The sequence below is a fragment of the Carlito syrichta genome, unplaced genomic scaffold (genome assembly GCF_000164805.1).
Source record: "Carlito syrichta isolate Samal-C Ts95f unplaced genomic scaffold, Tarsius_syrichta-2.0.1 Scaffold301537, whole genome shotgun sequence".
Lineage (NCBI taxonomy): Eukaryota > Metazoa > Chordata > Mammalia > Primates > Tarsiidae > Carlito > Carlito syrichta.
Window position 1 is genome coordinate 82299 of NW_007245633.1, and position 11726 is coordinate 94024.

The 11726-nt window shown below is 38.2% G+C and overlaps 1 pseudogene; it reads left to right on the top strand.

Moving 5' to 3' along the window:
- Nucleotides 1-4504: 4504 nt before the first annotated feature.
- Nucleotides 4505-8724, top strand: LOC103257091 (annotated as a pseudogene).
- The last annotated feature ends 3002 nt before the right edge of the window (nucleotides 8725-11726 follow it).

The window sequence follows — 11726 nt, forward strand, 5'->3', positions numbered from 1 at the left end:
TTACCATACAGTAGGGAACACGGACATTAAAATAATAGTCACAGGAGACAGTAGGGTAGAGTGGCTGCATGTAGATTCTCCTCCTCCTCCTTTTTAACATAGTTTTTTCAGAGTCAAGGAGCCACGGGTAATAATTCAGACATGAATCTAAAAAGGAGAGGTCCATTGACTTACCTAAGATCACACAATCAGTTAACCCCAAAGTCAATGGGGAGAAAAATAAAGAAAACTAGAATCTCTTAGGGAATATGCCTGGCGTGACGGCTACGCCTGTAATCCCAGCACTTTGAAAGGCCAAGGTGGGAGAATTACTTGAGCCCAGGAATTCGAGATCAACCTGAGAACATAGCAAGACCCTGTCCCTATTCTAAAAAATAATAAATAAATAATCTCAAAAATAGTTTGGATATATAACAGATTAGACTTGCACTTTCCCTTGCCTGGCTTTTGCTTTTGTTTACTTTTATTGTATGTGTTGTATTAAAAATCACTGGCATAATGGCTGTTTTCCCATCAGAGTATAAGCTACTTGTGACTGAGGACATCTGACATGCTCTTCACAGAATCCCCAGCAAAATTTCTGGAGCAGTGTTGTCCAATATGGTGGCCACGGCCACATGTGGCTATCAAACACTTGCAATAAGATTACTCCAAATTGAGATTTGTGCCATAGGTATAAAGCAAATGCCAATCTGGAGATAGCTAGTAAAAAATTCTCATTAATAATTTTTATATTGATTATATAAAAATATATTTTAATATATTGCATTTAAATAAAATATTTTAATATATTGCCAATTAATTTACTTGCTTCTTTTTTCTTTAGTGTGGTTGCTAGAAGAATTTAAATTATATCTGTAGTTCATATTTGTGGCTCATATCATATTTCTATTTGAGAAGATGTTCCATAAACTTTTGCTGGATGAATGAATGAACATTCAAGAAGGCTTACAGAGTTCTAGAAAGTCTAAAGCCATCTTGTTTCTTAGAGATGCCTGACATCATAATGACATACAATCTCCTTACTAATTGGGAAGTCAATAAGGGTAATTTGGGTAATATACACGCCCGTTCCTTGGTAGCTAAACCACCAATAATAAGATTTTGTAAAGCATAAAGGCTCAAAATGCCCTATATTTTTCCCTGTCCAAAAAAAAAAAAAAAGAGAGAGAAAGAGAGGGGGAAAAAAGTGCCAGTCAAGTGTGGAAAAGCAAAGAAGATTACAATCTTATTACAAGATTAAAACTTCATAACAGAGTACATCCAAGCAAGCCAAACCAAAAAGGGTATGGAGAACATGCATTATATTAAACCATGAGTTATTTTATGCCAGCCTGAGACTGTGAGAAGGAAATGAGAAGGAAAATTACAGAGGCAATAGAAGAAAACGGAATTTTATAGCATTTGGAGATCATCTTTGAAGAAAAAAGCTGAAAGCAATGCTTTTGATGAAAAGAAAAAATGCCCAAGGAGCCAATAATTTTCTAAGCTGTCTAAAATTATCCAAAAATACATGAGAAGAAGAAAAAAAGGAAAAAAAAAACCAAGTAATAAAGGAAAGGAGAAAAGGAAGGAACATAGATAGGAACAAATAAACAAACAAGCAAACAAAAAAGCACATTACAAACTAGAAACTTGTACTCCAGAATGCCAACAGTGATGCTCTGTAGATGGTGGGATTGTAGTAGAAGATGTTTTGATTTTTTGTTGTGTTTTCTTCATCTTCCAAAATTTCTAGAACAAAGTACTGCTTTGTAATTATATATATATATATAAATAAAATAAATTGTTTCTAATTAAAAGGATAAAGAAAGCAGTGAAGGTTAGCATAGTGATGGAATGACAAGCCAGAAAGAGGATGAGGAATCTGGAACCAAAAACCATCAGGTGGCTGGGCAGAGTCTGACACGTAGAAAACTAAGAAGATCAAATAGCTACAAGAATGATGGAGTGGGTACCAGCAGGGAGCAGGCCAATGAAAGACCGCATGCAAGAAATCAGAACTCACCCTTAGAAGCTTGAGGTGACAGAGCTAAGGAAACAAGACAAATGAACCAACTTTCAAAGATAAAATGATGATGGATAGACCTGGGAGTAGCTGAAGCCTAAAAAAGGAAATAAAGGTCCTGAAAAAAGTCCTGAACTTTATCATTCTCTTCCTGAGATTGAACGAGAAGGCAGAAATTGACCAGCTAATTGTATAGTATTTGTAAAAATGGTTAAGTCATTTAAACACCAAAACCTGCTAAATGCAAAGAAATCTATTAAGACTTTGGTCTGTTATTGATAAGACTGCCTGTACATTAGCTCAGGGAATTATTCATTCCACGTATATTTATTGAGAACTTACTCTGTTCTAGGAGCTAGGAGGGAAAAAGACTAAACCAGGAACCCAAAAGTTTAGAAACAATCTCTTACTGCTCTGGTTTCCTGTACTTATGAGTTGAATAAATGAAATGTACATAATATAAGAGGAGCCAATTATCCAAGCAGAGTGAATTGCCTTCGTATAAATGTTTGAAGACATTTAAAAATTCCTAGTGCCTAGAATATACTAGATATTCAATAAAAGTTGGATCCCAAAAGAGTTTGGGAATTGAAACTGAAGAAACTGTAAATATATCTCTATAGCATCTGTATTTCTATCAGATGCTCTTTCTTTTTAACTTTTCTTTTCTTTTCTTTTTTCTTTTTCTTTTCAAAGAAGAAAAGTCAGAGCTTCAGATGACTAGCAGAGTATCCAGTTTCCTGCAATGGTCATATAAATTCAAATATTAATAAATCAGACAAAAGGAAAAAAGTATATTCAAGCAGGTAAATATAGACCTAAAAGTCATCCACTTTCTAAATGACACTGTCAAATTTAATTGTGTACATTGGCATACATACCTTTAATCCTTATTTAAGTAATGTAGATTTTAAATAAGTATTCTTTAAATATACCCTGATTCTCCTTCCTGTAAATTGTTCATGTGACATCCTTAGCAATCTTCATTTTTTTTTACACAATGTGAACTGTATAGATAAAGGGTCAACATTAATGTCTAGATATCTGTCTTAAAATAGTCCACAAATTTAATAACAAGGCATCCTAAGGATGAAACTTCAGGAAAACCTAGAACTCTATGAATGAATACATTTCAAGGAAGAATGGGAGCCCATTCCTGGACAGGATAATTACCAAACCTTCTGAGGATGACCCTGAGACATAACTATAAATACCAGAATAGCCACATCTTCCTCCTGTCTGTTAATTTTTATTTATTTATTTTTGTCTAAAGAAGGGTATTGTCCATTAAGTGGTTAAAACTTAAGGTTATCCATCCAAGGAGTAGGAAATGAAGGTTCTCAGTTTGATGGACAACAGCTCAGAGATCCCTGATGTCCCAAAATATTAGGTTTCTCTTCTAATAATGTTGGAAATATTGCCTACTGTCATGATTAATCTGAGCTACAGCACAAGCTGATTGTAGGTGACACAGTCACAGAGCAGTGCCCGTGTTGGTTTCCACACACCGTCAAATCTGCTACAAATGCAGGGGTGAATGGGAGAGAACTGTGATACCAGGTTTCCTGGTGGCTAATAGATTGTGACATGAAAGAAGGAAACCTTTATTTTAATTCAAAAAACAAAAGCCAAATAGCAAAACTTATGTACGTGCCGAACTTTTTTTTCTTCCTCAAGTGGAAAACATTGACTTGCTAACAACTCTTGGCTGGCATCAAGGGAAAGTGGAGGGATTTGCAGATGTGGAGGAAGACATACAAAACATTTTTCAAATCAAAGGCTTGAATTATTGCACTGGGTTCATGAAGTTTCACAGGCATCTAGACACACCATTGTCTTCGCCCTGGAACAAGCTGCCCTTTCTTTTGAGAAAGAAAACAACCCAATGTTTCTTAAAATCAGATCTGTATGTATCAGGGAGCTATCTATATTTTGAAATTCTTTGCATTGTCTGTGGAAGGGTGTGCTGTTTGGACCCGACAATGGCAACATTGATTTTAAGATTTCTGAATTTTGGTTGCACAGAGCAAACAGTGAAAGAAAACTGCCAGCTTTCAGAACTACAACAACAGTGCTCTTACACAAACTCGCTTCTCCCCTGGCTGTTTTACATAGCCGAAGATCAATACTGCTCATTCAGCCAATGTTATTAACCCCATTTATCAGCTTTTCTCTTTAAAAAAAATTGAAAGGATCTTGCCGACAAAGTTATGTCATCTTCCGCTCGTTCAGTTGCAGAGTGGATAATTCACTTTGTTGTGCACTCCCAACAATTGAGCCTTGTTTATGAACTTACATTTATTAAGTGAAAGTATTTGGAAACTGATGGTACATTCAAGCTTGGTTGCCATGGGCAGTAATCACGGCAGAAAGTCATGACCTCTCCGTTATGCAGCGAGTAACTAATTGAAATGATACAAATTACTCCGATTCTCTGTCTGCCAATTTAGAGACTGGTTCTGGTCAAGGGTCAAATGAGCTCTTATTCACGAGACTATGTTTGAAGTAGCTGCTACCATAGCAAGGGGGTTTGGTGTGGCCATTGCTACCCCTTTGGACTCGACCACATACTGTGGTGAGACAGTAAAGCAGTACGTTCCAAAGCTACCTTAGCCAACACATCAAAAGCTTGGGGTTGTCACTCGGTTTGTGCTACTTGTCAACAGCACTGGACATGGTTTGCTAAACTTTCCTGGCTAGAAATAAATGTTGTATTCAGAAGCCACTTAAGGAATCCACTCTCTTTAGCCTGCATATTTCCGTGGCTCTCTGATAGGCCCTCGGCAGAGAAAATCCAATGCTATAAACTCAGTATTGAAGGATTCTCAACTTATCAATTTCCATCAAATGTCATCCTTTTCGACTTCTCTCTGCCCTGGCACACACACACATACCTGCCAAATAAATAAGATAAATTAAAGGCCTAAAAGGTATATAACACCCAAGTTCTTTCTTCAAAGCATAATCAGGATGATTATCTCTGTTTGAGAAATGACACTAAATGTCAATCTAATTGAATCTGGGAAATGTGGCAATAAAAAGTTAATAATTTACAGAGAAATTGTTCTTCAGAAAATTCTAAGTGAATGCCCACTAAATGAATTTTAGGAATTTTGCTCAGAGGCTCATAGGATATGTGCCAAGTGCAATGGCTTACTATTAATATGTTTTTTACACTACCCAAACTATTTGTTTTAAAGAAGCATGCTAGGGCATGTGTATGCATGGAAATACACAGACTTTGTCTGCAAAACACTTAGAAAAATGTCTCCTCAAGTCAACTGAAAATATGGAGAAGAAGTTACTTAAGTGTTTAAACTTCAGCCTAAAGACCGACTTCAAGGGATATACCCAGCCCTATTTCCAAAATCATATTTCCCTACAATTAATACACAAAGAAGAATCCTCATTAATTCCTGCTTACTTTTTGTTTTTAATAGCAGAGATTTCCTATCGAGTTTTTAAGGTGAAACAAAAATGACAAAACAAGGACGTGCAAAGTTAGAATGGACATCCACTACAACCAATCCATGCTAGCACCCCAGCCTACCTAATTTAGTACATATTTAGAATAATACCTAACTTAGAATATCTCTCATCTCAGCAATCTCAAAGGTAGACAAAACCTTGCTGAATCCAGACCCACACTGGCACTTACTATGAACTATGGGCAAATAATTCAGGTTCTCTTGACATCAGTTTTCTCACCTTGTGTAGAAAACATTTTAACGCAATGTCTGACATACAGTAAGTGCCTTTATTAATAATAGCTCTTATTATTACAGAAAGAAAAGACTCTTGCCAAAAAATTCAGTACTGAAATAAAATCCAGAGTTGAAAAAAAATTTAAACATTTCAATCAGTTGAGTAACTTACTATTATAACACCTGTAGAAATTCACAAATATTTCATTGCAAAGATTCTCAGACTCAGAAATCAATTTCATTTTTCATTTGTCCATTAAAAAAACAGGTGCCCTGAAAATACTCAGCAAAAACAACATGTTTCCTGCCCTCATCCAGCTTACAACTTAGCAGGTGCAAAAGCCTAAAACCAAGTAGATCACAAGCACAGTGAATGCTGAGAATACACAGGGTGTTACAGTAGCTCAGAGTTGAGGACATAATCTGTCTAGTTTTGTCTTGAAGAGAAACTTTACTACTTACTGCTAACTAGAAGAAATAAGAGAGAATTTGTGTCATGGGGTTTCCTCCCAAAAGCTTTTTTCCATTCTAGGGCAATTCTTCTCAGGAACCAAGGGGTGCAAGTACGTTGAATGTTCATACCACAATGCCCCAACCTACTCTCCAGTCTTATTTCAAACTGAGATACAGGTCATTTGCTGACCCTTTCCTCCTCTGCTTTTCCTCATGCTATCTCATTCCCTCTTCCAACCTGTGCTATTCTTCCTTTTTCTTCCATCTTAAAACATCCCAATCCTTTCTATCTTCCAGACTCATTCATGTCACCTCTTGCACGAAGCATTTCCAAATTCCCCAAGCAAGATGTTATCTTTTCCTCCTCTGGATTTCCCAGACTCAAGAGTTGGAAATCACTGCCCTCTGATTTGACTCCTGAGTAAGGCCTTGAGTAGATCCATATGCCTAGTGTCTTCAAATAGACCATAAGTTCCCCAAGTACAGGAATCAAGTGTTACGCCCAAACACCTAGGACAGTGCCTTCAACCTGGGGGAACTTAATATACATTTGGCAATTATGACTGCTCTCTCTTGTTTCAAACTTGGATTTTTCAGACGAGCACCCAAAGGAACTGGATACCAGTTTACCAGAAATAGTTATGAGTCAGTGATTCTTCCAGTTCTCAAAGAAACAAACAGGTTAGCAGAGATACTTCACTTCTTCTAATAAAACTACACATACATCAGTCAAGTCAATCATTCAACAAATAATTATTGAATCGCTATTCCTTACCAGGAGTTGTGGCAGGGCCTAGGGATGCAGTAACTCATGGAGTTCACAGTTTTGTATGTAAGACTGATATTTAAGAATGATTAAGACTACAGAGCCAAAAATTTACGTAGACAAAAGATCTGAACAGATACTTTACAAAAGAAAATACGCAAATGACCAATAAGCCCAATATCATTAGTCCTCAGGAAAATATAAAATAAAATCACGACAGATTCAGTGCAATCCCTATCAAATTACCAACACCATTTTTCAAAGAACTAGAAAAAAAATTCTAAAGTTCATATGGAACCAAAAAAAGAGCCCAAATAGCCAAAGCAGCAGTCCTAAGTTCAAAGAACAAATGTGGAGGCATGACATTGCTTGGCCTCAAATTATACTGCAGGGTTATAGTAATCCAAACTGCATGGTACTAGTACAAAAATAGACATGGAGCAATGGAACAGAACAGAGAACACAGGAATAACCCACCTACCTGCAATCAATTGATCTTCAGCAAAGCTAACAAAAATAAACAATGGGGAAAGGATACCCATCTAATAAATGGTGCTGGGGAGGTCCAGGCTGTGGTGAGTCGTGATCGTGCCACTGTACACCAGCATGGGCAACAAAGTGAGACCCTGATGTGTGCACACGCACACACACACACACACACACACACACACACACACACACACACACAGAATGGCATTGGAGAAACTGGCTAGCAATATGCAGAAGAATGAAACTGGACCCCACCTCTCATCATATACAAAAACTAACTCAAGATACATTAAAGACTTAAGACCCGAAACTATAAAAACGCTAGAAAAAAAAAAAAAAGAGGAAGCGCTCTCCTGAACATCGGCACAGTCACATCATGTATGATGAAGACATCGAAAACGAATGTGACAAAACAAATGGGCCTGAATGAAACCAAAAAGCACGTGCACAGCAAAAGCGATCATCGACGGAGTGAACAGAAAGCCCACAGAACAAGCGAAAAGGCTTTTAAAGCGTGCCTTAGGAAAAGGGCTAGGGTCAGAGGTCAGACGGTCTGGGTCGGGTCCCTCGCCCCGCGTCGGCGGAGGCACTGGGCGACGAGGGCCAGCCGGCTTCGGAAGAGGAGGCGGGGCACGGTCGGCGCTGGGACAGCCGAGCAGCGGCGCGGCCGCCGAGGGGCGGAGGAAGACGAGGACGGGGACGCTGAGTTAGACGAGGCCCGGGAGCAGCGGACCTTCGCCGGCGCCCAGGCGGCAGCGGAAAGGAGGACGGCGGGCGCGGCAGGCCGTCCGCCGGGAGAGAGCGCTTCTGGGGGAGGAGAGGAAGCAAGGCGAAGAGCTGTTCATGGGGCGAAAGGAAAGAAAACTTCTTCCAGACGGTATTTTAGCGACGTTAACTACAGCGGCACAGACTGACATAAAGAAATCACCAGCCAAGGCCAGAGAAGTTAATTTGCAAAAGAAAAATGAAGACTGTGAAAAAGGAAGTGACCCCGAGAAAGTTAAAGTTCAAAAAGTACAGCCTGTCAGCCAGAATAGAAGCTGCTTGGCTGTCAGGCTAAAAGACCAAGATCTGAGAGACTCGAGGCCACAGGCGGCCCAGACCTTCCCACGTGATTCTTTGTATGGTCCAGGAACCAACAGAACTGCTGTAATAAGTTCCTGTCTCTTGCTAACAAGAGGTTACCAGTGAAAAAGGCTGCAGTCCAGTTTTTGAATAGTGCTTGAATAACCCAGAAAAAACAGAAAACCAAAAGGTTTAAAAGACGGTGGATGGTCAGAAAGATGAAGACTACTAAGAAGTAAATCAAAGCTAAATGAAGAATCTGTACTTTGTATGTATAGAATTCATATAGAATTCAATTATCTAGAGGATTAATTTCTCTAAAAAAAAAGCTAACCATTCATAAATCATTTAAACATCATTTAAAAAAAGAAAATATAGTTATCAAAAAAAAAAAGAAAGAAAAAGGACTAGTATCCAAAATCCAAAATCTACAAGGAACTCAAACACCTCAAGCACTGAAGAAAAAAAAAAAAAAAAAACCCACAAACAAACAAAAAACAGTCCCATTAAAAAATGGGCAAAGGACATGAACAAACACTTCTCAAAAGAAGATGTATAAGCAACCAGCAAACATGAAAAAGTGCTCAACATTACTAATCATTCGAGAAATGCAAGTTAAAACCACAAAGAGATATTATCTTATACCAGTCAGAATAAAAAGAACAACCGATATTGATGTGGATATGGAGAAAAGAGAATGCTCATACATTGTTGGTGGGAATGTGACTAGTTCAATGTCTTTGGGAAGCAGTATGAAGATTTCTCAAAGAACGAAAAATAGAGCTTACCATTTGTTGCCATTTGACTCAGCAATCCCACTACTGGGTATCTACCCAAAGGAAAATAAATTATTATATTAAAAAGACACCTGCACTTGTATATTCTTCACAGCACTATTCATGATAGTGAAGCCATGGAACCAACCTAAGTGTCCATTAACAGTTGACTAGATAAAGAAAATGTGGCATATATACATCATGGAATACTATATAGCCATAAAAAAGAGCCAAAATCATGTCCTTTGCAGCAACATGTATGGGCCATTATCCTAAGCGAACTAATTCAAAGGTAGAAAACCAAACTCTGCATGTTCTCAGTTATTTGTGGAAGCTAAACAATGTGTCCTCATGAACATAAAAATGGAAATGAACACTGGGGACACCAAAAGCGGGGAAGTAGGGAGGGAGGTGAGATTTCAAAAACCACCTATCAGGTGCAATGTTTGGGGTATGGGGACACTGGAAGCCCGATTCCCACCATTATGCAATATGCCTATGCGGCAAACATGCACATGTACCCCTGAATCTAAAATTTAAAACTTAAATCAAAAAGAAATCAGTATATTAAAGGGATACCTGCACTCACATGTTTACTGCAGCACTATTCACAATAGCAAAGATACGGAATTAGTGTAAGCGTTCATCAATGAACAAGTGGATAAATAAAATATGGTATATATGCACAATAAAATGCTATTTGGCCATTAAAAAATGACATACTACCCACTGCAAATCCACTACAATGACTAAAATTAAAGTGACCAAAAATACCTTGTTTGATGAGGATGTAAAGAAATTGGGACCCTCATATGCTACTGGTGAGAATGTAAAATGATACAACCACTTTGGGAAAGTTTGGCAGTTTCTTATAAAGTGAACCATGCTATATGTCATAGCAATTCCACTCCTCGGTATTTGCCCAATTTTTTTTTTTTTTTTGAGTTGGAGTCTTACTGTGTCACCCAGGCTGGAGTGCAGTGGCACGATCACAGCCACCACAGCCTCAACCTGCTGGGCTCAGGTGATCCTTCCGCCTCAGTCTTCCAAGTAGCTGGAACTAGAGGCACGCATCACCACGCCCAGTTAATTTTTTGATTTATTGTAGAGATGAGGTCTCACCAAGTTTCCCAGGCTGCTCTTGAACCCCTGGACTCAGGCAATCCTCTCACCTTGGCCTCCCAAAGTACTGGGATTACAGGCTTGAGCCACTGCGCCCAGCCGAAAATACATATTTAACAAAGACTGTACTCAAATGCTTATAGTAGTTTTATCCATAATACTAGAAACTAAAACAATCCAAATTTCCATCAGTCAATAAATGGATAAACAAATTGTAGTATATTCACACAATGGCATATACTGCTTATCTATAACATGGGATGTACTACTAAAACACAACAACATGGATTAAATCTCAAATGTTATGCCATGTAAAAATAGCCAGGCACAAAAGAACACTTATAGTATGTTTCCACTTATCTGAAACTCTGGAAAGAGCAAAGCAACCAACAGTCACAGAAAACACAGGAGAATGGCCTGTGGCTGGGTGTAAAAGGGAGGGCAGACTGCAAAGGGACATGAAAGAAATTTTGTGAATGATATAGGAACGTTCTGTATCTTGATTGCGGTGGTGTATACATTTGTCAAAGCTCATGGAATTGTACACATCAAATGGGTGCAGTATGTTACATGTAACTTATATCACAATTAAGTTGATTTTTCAAAAACTAACATGAGTATTGTCACAGAGAAATACAGAAGGCACTGGGAGATAAACCAGATTTTCAAGTGAGTAAAAATGTCTGACTATCTGTATCATTAATTTGATTTTAGCCTGTTACTGTTTTTTTAGAGATCATTCCCAGTATGTATTTCTTCCATAACTAAATTATCACCTCTTTGAGGACATAAGAGGAAAGGAAATTTGTGTTTATTAAATACCTTCTATAAGCCTGACATCCACTAAAAGATTTATGTGGAATAGCTCAATACAAACATTAATTCTGAAAGATAGGTGCTTCCATCACCTTATAATTAATGCCATTGGGTCTCAGAAATTCAGTTACTTGTTCAAGGTCACTCAGTTTGCAAGTGGTGGAGTCAGAATCTGAACCCATGTCTACCTCCAAAACCCAAACTCTTTCCCTGTAGCTCCTTGAGTGACCATGATTGACATTTTTTGTGATTGTGCTTATCTTACTTTTCCTTCCTGGAACATCCTTCTACCTCTTCTTTTCCGTCTGATTTCGTTCCCATTCTTCAAGGCCCAGCTAAGGGCGCCTTCCCTAATATAGCAACCTTATTTCCTCTGAAGTCCAGACCAACAGCCATCTGCATGACTCTTTTTGACATTTAATCTTAACGTGGCTTATTTCAATGTCTAATTATTTTATGTATGGGTCTTGTCTCCCCAATGAGCCTGCATTTTATTTTTTTTTGCAGGCAGGAACTATATTGTCTGT